At 38.3% G+C, this 12,846-nt stretch overlaps 1 protein-coding gene across 1 annotated transcript in view; it reads right to left on the minus strand.

The window, feature by feature from the left end:
- The window catches only part of TTN (titin), a 273,017-nt gene extending 272,610 nt beyond the window's left edge, over nt 1–407 (minus strand). Inside the window, exon 1 of the mRNA XM_011944051.1 lies at nt 196–407. The gene's annotated coding sequence lies outside the window, so the exon portion shown is untranslated. The remainder of the gene's footprint in view (nt 1–195) is intronic.
- Nucleotides 408–12,846: the final 12,439 nt, after the last annotated feature.

Raw genomic sequence — 12,846 nt, forward strand, 5'->3', positions numbered from 1 at the left:
TTCAACTTTTTAAGGAAAAATGTTCAGACATTTTAAAACAGAATGTAACAAGCAGATTTAAATAATGGGTCAGCACTAGCAAGAAGTAGTTATACAAACATTTGTACGAAGGCATTTAGCACACACAAATAATCTGGAGCCAGAGATCAATAAGAAAGTGACTCTACTATTAAAATAAGAAAGGTTGCTGCTCACCTGATTTCTCAAGAGCGCCTAAAAAGGGTGGGACTAAGCCCAAGGTTGCTTCTGAAACGACGTCCTATGGAGAGTTGGTTTTTCTGACCATCTCCGACATGAATCGGTGAGCCTCTAATCCTAAAAACAAAACTACACAGTCAAGACTGTGTAGTTTTGCTTTTCTATGCAATCCCTACACCCGAGGCGAGGCTGGGAATGCACGACTGCTCAAGAGCCAGGGTCTGGCCTGCCCTTATATTCACCAGATCTGCTGACAGCCCCGCATCCTTAGGCAGGGCCCTGGGTGATTGGCTGTCTTAGGAAAGCATGATGGGAGAGGACCTATTTGGTAGTGTCACATACCACCTGTTCTTCTGATTGACAGTGCTAAATTTAGTACCTCAAAGGAGACTTTACCAAGGAAATAGAACTGTATTTAAAGAATAACTGTGTTGAGGCTCAGAGAAGAGAATTGGTTGCTGATATTAAAATCTGAAAATGCAGGTCTAAAGAAGTGTGACAGTAGATAGCACTTGCGGGCATTTATACAAAAGAGCCCCAAACCTGAGGACTCTGCCCTGAGTCAGGTCCCAGTCCTGTTCCATTCCCCCATAAAACAAACCAAATGGACCTGTCAATCATGACAGCAGATGAGGGAATTTATCTCAAGTATAAGGCTTCAAGTTCTCTGAAGAATCAGTTGCTATAAACCTTAGTGTTGAAGAGAGCTCATTCGTACTACCTACGTTCTCCAGAATCCACTTGTATTTCGGGGACAGTTACACTGATGTTAATGAGCTTATTGCTTATACAACCCTGTAAGAAATAATGTTGAAAGGCAAAATTGGAACTCTGCTTAGGTTAGTCTGTACAGTACAATGATTTCAACTTTGTCAGATTTCATTTTTGTCTGGCATTAATATTTACAAATATGTGTGCACTGCTCCTTAGTAAGTAGCCAGGTCTTATGCTTAAATCATCCATAAGGTTCTTTTTCCAGGCACATGAATGCTGTTCTGCTAATCTCTGGAGTTTGCTGTTACTAATGGGAAGTGGTTAGGAGATGATATAGTTGCTATTTTAGGACTGAATTTAATTTCAAGCAAGAGATATTTCAAATACAAAAGAGCACACCAAAAGATCTTTATAATGACTCAGCTGAGAGATTTGTGAAACTCTACTTAGAGGGAAGAAAACTGTCTTGTTGATAATGGAAAAAGACTTTTATCAATAAAAGAGACTAAAATTTTTAATTTAAGTTAAATTTCTTTATAAATTTCTGTAATAAAAATATTCCCTGTTATGGAAGAATTTGGTCATGCACTAAACTTTTCAATTTCTTGAGTATTTCATATCTTATGTCTATTTATATAGTGATTAATATGTTAATGTTTAACAGAGCTTAAATTTACTGACAACTAATGTAGTATAGTTATATTAACAAGATGACACCATGTACCTATTTAAACATTTTTCTCCTTTACTTAAGTGGTGTATCTGTATTGGTGGCACCATTTCCACCCCCATAGACTGCATCAGCTATAATTCTATTTGATTGTTTTATTCAGAAACAACTGGTTTCATATTATATACTTTGAAAATTATTCACAGTGAGAGATTTGTGTTACAAAGAATCTGCCAGTCATAAGGCAAAGAAACAATAGAAATATGTGATCTTTCTGTTTTGGAGTGTTCACCAATTGGTTATCTATTTGGGATACATTTGTGCATGTTTGTGTGTATGTACTGTGCATGTGTGCGTATTTTTACTCATTTGACCTAATGTGAAGCAGATTAATGTTGTGTTATGTTCGTTGGAATTAAAGTCAAACCATTTTAATTCTTATGGGAACTAGAGGGAAGAAGTGACTATAATCTGGAAGCCTGCGTCATCTTGACATGATGCAATTCAGGTAATTCAAGAGCCAAGAAGACGGACCATATGTTATAAACCTAAAGTCAAGTGTCTGTCCTTTTAAGCTGATTGTCTAGTCACTGTTTTTGACTTTGCTAGACCTTGCCTCCCAATCTATATCTTTCTCTCAAGCTGGATGCTTCCTGCCCTCAAACATTGGACTCCAAGTTCTTCAGTTTGGAGCTCGGACTGGCTCTCCTTACTCCTCAGCTTGCAGACAGCCTATTGTGGGACCTTGTGATTGTTTGAATTAATACTTAACAAACTTCCCTTTTTATATATATTATATACTAGTTCTTCCATATATATATATGTGTGTACACACACACACACACACACACACACACATATTAGTTCTGTCCCTCTAGAGAACCCTAATACACCTTGCAATATTGTCAGGATCCTTGCCTTTAGGCCTTTATATGTTTATATGACATTCAGAATTAAGAAAAGAAAAAATGAATGAACAAAAGAAAAAAGAAAAGAAAGGAACAGTATATGACATTCAGAATTAAGAAAAGAAAAATATGAATGAACGAAAGAAAAAAGAAAAGAAAAGAAAAGAAAAGAAAGGACCAGTCAGTAAATAACTAATATTCTACTCTGAAAAAGAGTTGTTATTATTGGAATGGTAATGGACAGTATACGATATCATGGTATGCATTAGTTTTAAAATTAAATATGCCATCGTTAGAATTAGTAAACTAGTCTTGTGGAAACCAAATACTGGGCAGATTTGGGGAGTTTGCTGATGCAGTAAGATCTCAATTTACCACCCTAACAGTGGGGAGGAGCCACATAGATAATCCCAAACAGCTGATAATTCAAATGTAATGCACTTAATTTGGAACGCATGGCATGATTCTCTTTGAGCACAATATTCAGTGAAATTCATTAAATATTTATTAAACATATATTCAGTGCTGAGCACTGGGATAAATTATTATGATTTTGGATTCTGTCATTATTTGTTGATTTGACAAATATCTACTGAGTGGTGACTTTGTGCTGGGCATTGTACTAGTGATGGCTTGGCAGAGCTGACCAAAAAAAGACAGTTACAATTATTGTGCTCTTAGAGATCGTGGTCTACATAAACTCCTAATGAATGCTGATTAATCTGTGACTGAGACCAAGTATAGGATATATGTAAAACTCAGGCAGTAACTCCAACTACATAGTCAGACTTTGTTTACCTTATATAGGACCATTTACAAAGGAAGGACTTACTGGGAGTTATTTAAGAAATTGGTACAGTTTTTAAGGCCAATGCCAGGATACTAGAAGAAAGTAAAACTAATGTATCTTATGACTGGTTAAATTTTTGTGTGTGTTCTTTTATTGTATTAAACACAGTTTAGGCACAGAGATTATAGCAATGCACACAACACACAAAAATACATGCCCTCTAAGAGTTTACATTTTCGTTAGCACAGTAATATTAAGTGATATAATATCTGTACATTCCTTTCCACTCATAAAATACATCAAAACTGAAATATAGGCTCATCATGGAGCTATTTTTAAACAAGGAAGTAGAAAAGCAAATTCGAGAAGTGCACAGGGAAAAACCTGCTGACGAAAACAACTTATTCTAATGGAAGACAGTCTGTGTTCTTGGAGTTATAGAGGCAGAAAAAGCTACACTGGGAACGTGGGAGGCAAGAAATTGTTGCTTACAATTTAAAAGAAGACTTATTGTCCCATTTTTTTCTACATCCAGTTATAATTTCTTTAGAAGCAAGATCAAATTAGATTTCCACAACTATTTACAAGTGTACAAATAGTCACAGATGCATTTAACACCACATCGAATACAAAAAGATTATTTCAGACATGTAAGATATTTTTACTAAAGTAAAAAAGGTAAAAAAAAATAAAGTCTTGAATGTCTCAGTAGCACTGCTGTTAGGGGCACTTGGAATTTCACTCCTACTCTGCCTGGGTTTAGGCAACTCACTTGAATCTCTGTCTCAGATTTGTCAGGTCAAATTGGTGATTATGATCTTGACTTCAAAGAGTTATTAGGAAGATTAAATGACAGAATGATCGTGGCAGTGTCCAGGACCATGAGAATCTGACACATGGTAGGCATTTTGTTCATTTGCTGCTACCAAGCATGACACTAAGAAAATAATTTCTGTGTTTGGTTGTATTGATTTGCTAAATTATCTCTGACTACCTGATAAAATACACAAGATAGTATTTTCTAAGAAATCTTTGAGAAGTCCAAAAGTGAGCTCATGGAATAAAGCACATGTCATGTCCTTCCCTGAAGGCCCTCAGAAGGTGACATGACATTTATATGTGGATTAAAGCAAAGCCCAAGAAATACTGCAATCTTAAAAAAGAAATAAGTTGGGCTTCTGAAAGCCTGTGGCAGGTAACTATAACCATGGTTAGATCCAACCACCAGCAAATGCTCATTGGAGGGGATACTGCTGTCAAACATCAGGCTTTACACATGTTGAAGGGAGGCAGCTAGCCTCATTTTTTCCAGTAACCACTGCAGGCACGGCATCTGGGGACAGGGATTAAGGGCTCTTTCAGGGTCAAAAACATATTTGGGAGCTGAAAGATAAGTTTTGCTTTGAAAACAAAAAAATCTGCAACAACGAAAATAATGGATGTTTATCAAATACCTACAAAAGAAGATACGTCAACTAGTCAACTGCACTTGAGATTGGTATATTTCAATGCATCTGATAAGCTCAGGGATGGATTTTCCAAAACTAAAACAATCTCTGTGGGACAAAAATCTAAAAATGGCCCTAAAAGAGGCCCTACAGTCTCAAAACACAAAGGTAATCTTTGAAAGATTAAAGGCTCCTTGAGTCTTAAATTATGGTTCTTTTTTATGTTCCTATGGAATTCTTTAGTTTTTATGTGTCTGTTAAAGAGATTTAGGCCTTTTTACCTTTGTGTTTTACCCCATCTATTTCAAATTCCCAGATAAATTCCTCTTTCCCCCATTTCCTCACCTAATCATAATAGAATATCTTTTGAGCAAGCCCTTACTGTATTAGCAAAGTGTGGGGTGCTATCATATTCTCTGTTGCCCCAGCCCATCCCATTTGCTACCTACCCTGCTACTCTGTGCCCCTGGGAGGCTGACTCCTAGAGGAGTCCTCCATGGCCCTCTGGCTTCTCATATGGTTCAGCCAACGGGAAGTGCTTCAAGGAGAGAAGTTGGAGTATTCATTCCCCCCCGCTTCCTCCTTGCCTGGTCATGGTTTGAACATGCCTTCCTCTACTTGTGACCATGGCTTCCTCTACTTGTGGCCACGCTCTTGTGACCCCTCTCCTCTAGATTCTTTCTTTGGTTCCAGGAACTGCTCCTTTCCCCAGTGTTTTTAGTTAGGGCTTTGGACTGTTGCTATCTCCAGGATTCTTCAGCAGCCCCCATTAGTTTTCATTACCCTGCTACGCCTTGTAATAATCCCTTCACTAAACTCTCTTCAGTTATTCTTTTGAGTTGCATGTGCTTCCTGCCCTGACTGTGACCTGGCTTACTCACATAAAGACGACATTAACAACTTCTCTCTTTTTCTTAAGCTAAACTAAGTCAAACATTTACCTTCATCGCTAAGTTATAGTTTCCATTTCCAATTGACTTCTTCCTTACCCAGCTTCTTCTCTACAGGCAGCACGTATTTCTTTTTTTTTTTTTTTTTTTTTTTTTTTTTAGACAGAGTCTCGCTCTGTCACCCAGGCTGGAGTGCTGTGGCTAATCTCAGCTCACTGCAAGCTCCGCCTCCCGGGTTTACGCCATTCTCCTGCCTCATCCTCCCAAGTAGCTGGGACTACAGGCGCCCGCCACCGCGCCCGGCTAGTTTTTGGAATTTTTAGTAGAGACGGGGTTTCACCGTGTTAGCCAGGATGGTCTCGATCTCCTGACCTCGTGATCCGCCCATCTCGGCCTCCCAAAGTGCTGGGATTACAGGCTTGAGCCACCGCGCCCGGCCGACAGCATATATTTCTAACATCATGTTCAGACTTCTGTTCATTTCTTCCTCCTTCTCTCTGTTGTTCTCTCCCTCTTTTCTTTCCTTCTCAGGTGTTTTATGAGTATGTTCTATGTACCAAGAACTATAAAAGATACAGATGATGTAAGGCCCTTCGCTGAGATATTAGTTGGAAAGACAAGAGAGTTATGTAACAATGCAAGGACAGACAATAAAAGGTTAAGGGCCAGAATGATAAGAAACACTAAGTGCTCAGAAATTCAGAGATGCAAGAGAACAGTGCAGAGCGAAACAAAGGCACAACTCCTCATGAAGAGGATCACTTAGGTTGGGTGTTTTTGTTTCATTTTACAAAAGAATTGAAGCATTTCAGTAAAAGCACATAAAATATGATAAAAGAGAAATGGAAATAAAAAATGCCTTTGAGAGAAAATGGAAACAGAGTAGAAAACTAAAGCCATGCCAAATAACAACATAAGTTCACAATCCATAAAGGCCACTATATTTGCTGTAGTTGATCTTTAGGTTGGTGATGAGCTTCCTTAAAGTTAAAGAAAAAAGAAAGTTATAATTCAAAATATAGAGGAGAAAGCATACCAGTTCCTGGGGGACATGCAATTTTCTAACGCTAAATTTGTAAAATGTATAATGTACAGCTTTATAGAGTAGGCACTAAGGGAGGTACCTAGCAAAAAGTCCTTAACAATGTACCTGTAGTAGATATAGTGACTTAATTTGATATGTTGATATTTTCAGTGCAAGTTTTAAACAAAAGTTCAGGGCATACCAAAAGGCAATTCACTGAATGCAACTGAATGAAAGGCTAAGGAAGTATAACCCAAGTTTAAAAAATTAAGAATAGGAGTGAGGCTCTAACCTTATCCATGATAGGATTTAGATCCAAATGATCAAAATCGAAACCAAAATAGGACTGCAATCCTGGTATTCTGTGTGCTTGATTGTGAAGTGATTGACATTATCTTTAAGGGTTTTTACTGAAATTCACATTTCCTGGTATAATGTAAAGGTTTCCACATTTTCTCACTGTCCTTAATGACAACAATCACGACTTTATGCTTACCAAGTAGTTTATATTTTCGAAAGTAAATTCAGTTCTCATTTGATAATTACATTCTTGGATTGTAGAATATTGGTGTTATGATGGTCCTTAGAGAAATTGAAAGGATTGTCCTTTGCTAATGTGTAAAGAGCAGGCAGACATCCTGTGGAAGGTCAAGGTGAAGTACAAGTATGTCCCCCTGAATGTTGGAACATGCCACATGCGAAGGTTGAAGGCACTGGCTACACATTATTTTTGATGAGGTCATGGTATAAAAGACCTTTGAAGAGGAAGCCATGTCATGTATTCATGTCGGAACCAGTGTAGCCACGTTGATTCCCTCATGCCTCTGTTTCTAAGATTTTCACCTGAAGACTTTAGTGGATAATATGGGTATGAGCAGAAATTACCGTTAAAAAAAGAAATTCAGTGGATGAACTGGTTTAAGCATTTCATTTTTAAGTTTCCTAGGGTGAGAACTCTGTGCATACCAATGAAATAAATCCAGTAGGGTGCAAGTTTTTACATAACAGACCTTTGGCAGTGAAAGATTTAACCTGTGGGTTTGACACATTGTGGATAACACTATAGAGTCATAGCATTTAGTTTTGAGGAAGTGTGAATTTGAATTACATGTATTATATATGATATGGTTTGGCTCTGTGTCCCAACCCAAATCTCTTCTTGTAGCTCCCATAATTCCCACATATTGTGGGAGGGGCTTGGTGGGAGATGATTGAATCATGGAGGTGGGTCTTTCCTGCGCTGTTCTTATGATAATGAATAAGTTTCACGAGATCTCATGGTTTTAAAAACAGGAGTCTCCCTGCACAAGCTCTCTCTCTCTCTGCCTGCTGCCATCCATGTAAGATGTGACTTTCTCCTCCCTGCCTTCCACCATGATTGTGAGGACTCTCTAGCCAGGTGGAACTGTAAGTCCATTGAATCTCTTTCTTTTGCAAATTGCCCAGTCTTGAGTATGTCTTTATCAGCATCACAAAAATGAACAAATACAGTACATTGGTACCAGAAGTGCAGTGCTGCTCAAAAGTTACCCAAAAATGTGGAAAAGACTTTGGAACTTGGTAACAGGCAGAGGTTGGAACAGTTTGGAGTACTCAAAAGAAGACAGGAAAATGTGGGAAAGTTTGGAACTCCCTAGAGACTTGTTGAAAGACTTTGACCAAAATGCTAATAATGATATGAACAATGAAATCCAGACTGAGGAGGTCTTAGATAGAGATGAGGAACTTTTTGGGAACTGGAACAAAGGTGACTCTTGTTACGTTTTGGCAAAGAGACTGGTGGCATTTTGCCCCTGTCCTAGAGAATTGTGGAACTTTGAACTTAAGGGAGATGATTTAGGGTATTTGGCAGAAGAAATTTCTAAACAGCAAAGCATTCAAGAGGTGACTTGGGTGCTGTTAAGAGCATTCAGTTTTAAAAGGGAAACAGAGCATAGAAGTTCAGAAAATTTGCAGCCTGAAGATAGGATAGAAAAGAAAACCCATTTTCTGAGGAGAAATTTAAGCTGACTGCAGAAATTTGCATAAGTAATGAGGAGCCAAATGTTAATCACCAAGACAATGGGGGAAAATATCACCAGGGTATGTCAGAGACCTTTGTGGCAGTCCCTCCCATTCAGGCCCAGAGGCCTAGGAGGAAAAAGTGGGTTTATGGGCCAGGCCCAAGGTTCCTCCCTCTGCTGTGTACAGTATAGGGACTTGGTGCCCTGTGTCCCAGTGCTCCAGCCATGTCTAAAAGGGGCCAAGGTACAGCTCATGCTGTGGTTTCAGAGGGTACAAGCCCCCAGGTGTTGGCAGCTTCCACATGGTGCTGAAACTGCGGGTGCACAGAAGTCAAGGATTGAAGTTTAGGAACCTCCACCTAGATTTCAGAGGGTATATGGGAATGCCTGGATGTCCAGGCAGAGTTTGCTGCAGGGGTGGAGCCCTCATGGATGGAGAACCTCTGCTAAAGCAGTGCTGAAGAGAAATGTGGGGTTGGAGTCCCCACACTCAGTCCCTGCTAGGGCACTTCCTGGTGAAGCTGTGAGAAGAGAGTCACCATCCTCCAGACCCCAGAACGGTAGATCCACTAACAGCTTGCACTGTGTGCCTGGAAAAGCTGCAGATACTCAATACCAGCCCGTGAAGACAGCCAGGAGAGAGGCTGTATCTTGCAAAGCTACAGGAGCAGAGCTACTCAAGACCATGGGAACCCATCTCTTGCATCAGTGTGACCCAGATGTGAGACATGGAGTCAAAGGAGATCATTTTGAAGCTTTAAGATTTGACTGCCCTGCTTGATTTCAGACTTGTGTGGGGTCTGTAGCCCCTATGTCTTGGCCAATTTCTCCTATTTGGAATGGCTGTATTTACCCAATGCCTGTACCCCCATTGTATCTAGGAAGTAACTAACTTGCTTTTGATTTTACTGGCTCAGAGGCAGAAGGGACTTGCCTTGTCTCAGATGAGACTTTGGACTGTGGACTTTTGAGTTAATGCTGAAGTGAGTGAAGACTTTGGGGGACTTTTAGGAAGGCATGATTTGTTTTGAAATGTGAAGACGTGAGATTTGCGAGGGGCCGGGACAGAATAATATGGTTTGGCTCTGTGTCCCCACCCAAATCTCATCTTGAATTGTACTCCCATAATTCCCGTGTGTTGTTGGAGGGACCTGGTAGGAAATAAATGAATCATGGGGGTGAGTCTTTCCCATGCTGTTCTCATGATAGTGAATAAGTCTCACTATATCTGATGTTTTTTAAAATGTGAGTTTCCCTGCACAAGCTCTCTCGCTCTCTGCCTGCTGCCATCCATGTAATATTGACTTGCTCCTCCTTGGCTTCCACCATGATTGTGAGGACTCCCCAGTCATGTGGAACTGTAAGTTTATTAAACCTATTTCTTTTGTAAATTGCCCAGTCTCGTGTATGTCTTTATCAGCAGAATGCAAATAGACTAATACAATATATTATCTAGCTGTGTACCAAAGCTAATCCTTTACTTAATACATGAATCTATAGTGGACAAGGGATGCATTAATGTGTGGATTTTGTTCTTTACTTTTGCAATGTAGAATTACATTAAATGATGAAAACCATTCGTTCTAGGAATTTGTAATATTAATAGGAGATTTAAACCAAAGACAATATAATTATCTACCAATAGAGAGTATTATACACTGACACAATAGACTATTAGGAAGCTTTTAAAAAATAACTATAATGTTGAAAAGGAACTTGCCTTACCAGAAATAACTTACTATAAAACTACAGCAACCAAAGTATTGGCATAGTAATATAAAATATAAAAATAAATTAGTAAAAAGAATAGAGAGTCTAGAAATAGATCCAAGAAAATATGGAGAATTAATCTGTAATGGCTTAGTTCATAATGGTGCTGGCATAATTGAATATTTATTCAAAAGAAGGTACCTCATACCATGTAACATAAATCCCCAAAGTAAAAGTAACATGATAAAATATGATGACAATATGTAAGATAATATTTGTGGAACCTCACAGGTGGGAGAAACTATTTGAAGCAACACTAGACACTCAGATGTCATAATGAAAAGACCAAACACTTGCCAAATAAATAATTTTGAATGGCACAATCTACTTTGGTCAAATTAAAAAGACTTGAGAAAAATATTCATGTTACACCTGCAGTAAAGGATTGGATACTGCAAAATATAAAAGTATGAGTATAAAGATATTTATTTTAGTATTGTTTAAAGGGGATAAAATGGACAACCTGAATTTTAATCAGTGAGGAAATGCTTGAATGATTTGTGGTATAACCATGATATCCATAGCACCCAGCAATTAAGGATAATGAGTTAGACCCATATATTGCCCCAGAAAGATGGCCATGACAGTAGGAGAAAAAGCAAGTTGCAGAGTGATGTGCAATGCATATTATTCTCAATCACAGCAATTTGTTCATTTTAATCATATTTCTTTCTGCTTTTTGTTTATTTGTTTTGCCATTTTCCTGATTATTATACGACTCTTCCATTGGTCTATAAACTTCAATAAGAAAGCATTAAAATCTGTTAAGTTCACCTTTAAAACTCTGGCTCCTGGTACAGTGGTATGCTAGATAGAAGATGCTCATTGAACATTTATTTAATGAAAATTTATAGTAAACTGCTGGAAAGATACACTAAAACTGTTAAAAAGTGACTTCTTTGAGATAGATGCATGTAGGGCTTAGATGAAAAACTCACCTTTGATCTGAATTTGAATTTTCACCATGAACATGTATTATTGTCTCTTAAAAAAAACCTCTATTACAATAATATATCCAAAACTAGTGTGGAATTAAAAATATAAGGCAAAACTTATAAATTCTATTTAGTAAAAACATAAATAACAAACAGAAACTTTTTCCATGAAATGCGTCTCTCCCTGCAAAATTTTGTTTTGTGGATAAAAGTGATCAAAAGCTGGAGCGATCTAAGAAGTGGAAATCATATACAACATACAGGGGGATAAAGTAACTGGAAAGAAGCCTAGTACACTGAAGTGTTAGTTATGTTATTTGGGTGCAATGAACATGTATTGCTTTTATAAAGAGCAAATGAAATTCAAACACAAACAAAAACCAGGTGCAATGATCATTAACATAAACAAAATAGTTTGGGGTGAAAAAGGAGCCTTCTGGAAAATTCTTTCTTTGCTATTGGTGCTGTGTCTTCCTCTCCTGAACTTGACTTTAATTTCCCAAGCCCTGTGAAACCTCTGTTCCAGTTGTTTCACAGAGTGCCTCTGCCCTCTCCTTGCCTTAACTGAAATGCAGGTCTCCCCTTGGCAGCCTCACCCAGTGGAAACTACTCAGTGCCCACACAGCCACGTGCTGATTTTTCTCCAGCTTCCATTATCACCTCCAGATGTTTACTTTTTTATTTCTAAACAAAGTCTATTCTTCCTTTGAAGCTAAAGATTCTTTAGCTACCACTTTCTACCTATCTTCTCCAGGCTTTCAGGGTGTTTTCTTTAAGGGCTTTCTCAAAATTTCCTGAAGACATCAGCATCAGCACCCCTAGTGTAAGCCTTGCAAACACCCTGAGGGACTCCCATATCCATGTGTAGCCACACGAGAGGAAAATGATGGATAGCACAGTTTCTAAATCAGACAGACTTTGGATTAAATCCCAGATGTGCCAGTTATTAGCAAAATGACCTTGGAGTAATCATTGAAGCTTCATTTCCTCCTCGTAAAATGGGAATACTCACTTCTTCACAGTGAATATTCTCCTTTACTGTTGTTTTGGTTTCATTAACTAGGTTTTGTAAGTTCTTATTTGATTTTTTACTTTTACATATAGTTTTAGATACTAGTATTTTTTTTTTCATAGCACATTTTATAACAAATACTCAATGTGGAAGCTATTGCTGGTTATTGTCATTATTTGAATAGCTCTTTCTACGCCTTTAGCCACACAGTTCCTGCCTGGCAGATCTGAAATGGCGTTCATTTCTTCTTTCCCATTTCAACACTTTACCACTGTGACCATACTTTGGGTCTTGCCCTCTTCAGGTCTTTCCTCTGTGGAGTTGCTTCTCTTCTAACATCAACAGAGAAGTTAAAGATACATGTTTTTGTCGGTATTATCATGAGTAGGGCTTAAACACTTACTCTCTAACCATATATGTATGCTTATCTGTTTTCCTCCAGTGTCAGGGGAAAATGGGTCTATTCCTCTTCAAGGCTAGGCCA

Source organism: Colobus angolensis, unplaced genomic scaffold (assembly GCF_000951035.1).
Source record: "Colobus angolensis palliatus isolate OR3802 unplaced genomic scaffold, Cang.pa_1.0 Scaffold224, whole genome shotgun sequence".
Taxonomy (NCBI): domain Eukaryota; kingdom Metazoa; phylum Chordata; class Mammalia; order Primates; family Cercopithecidae; genus Colobus; species Colobus angolensis.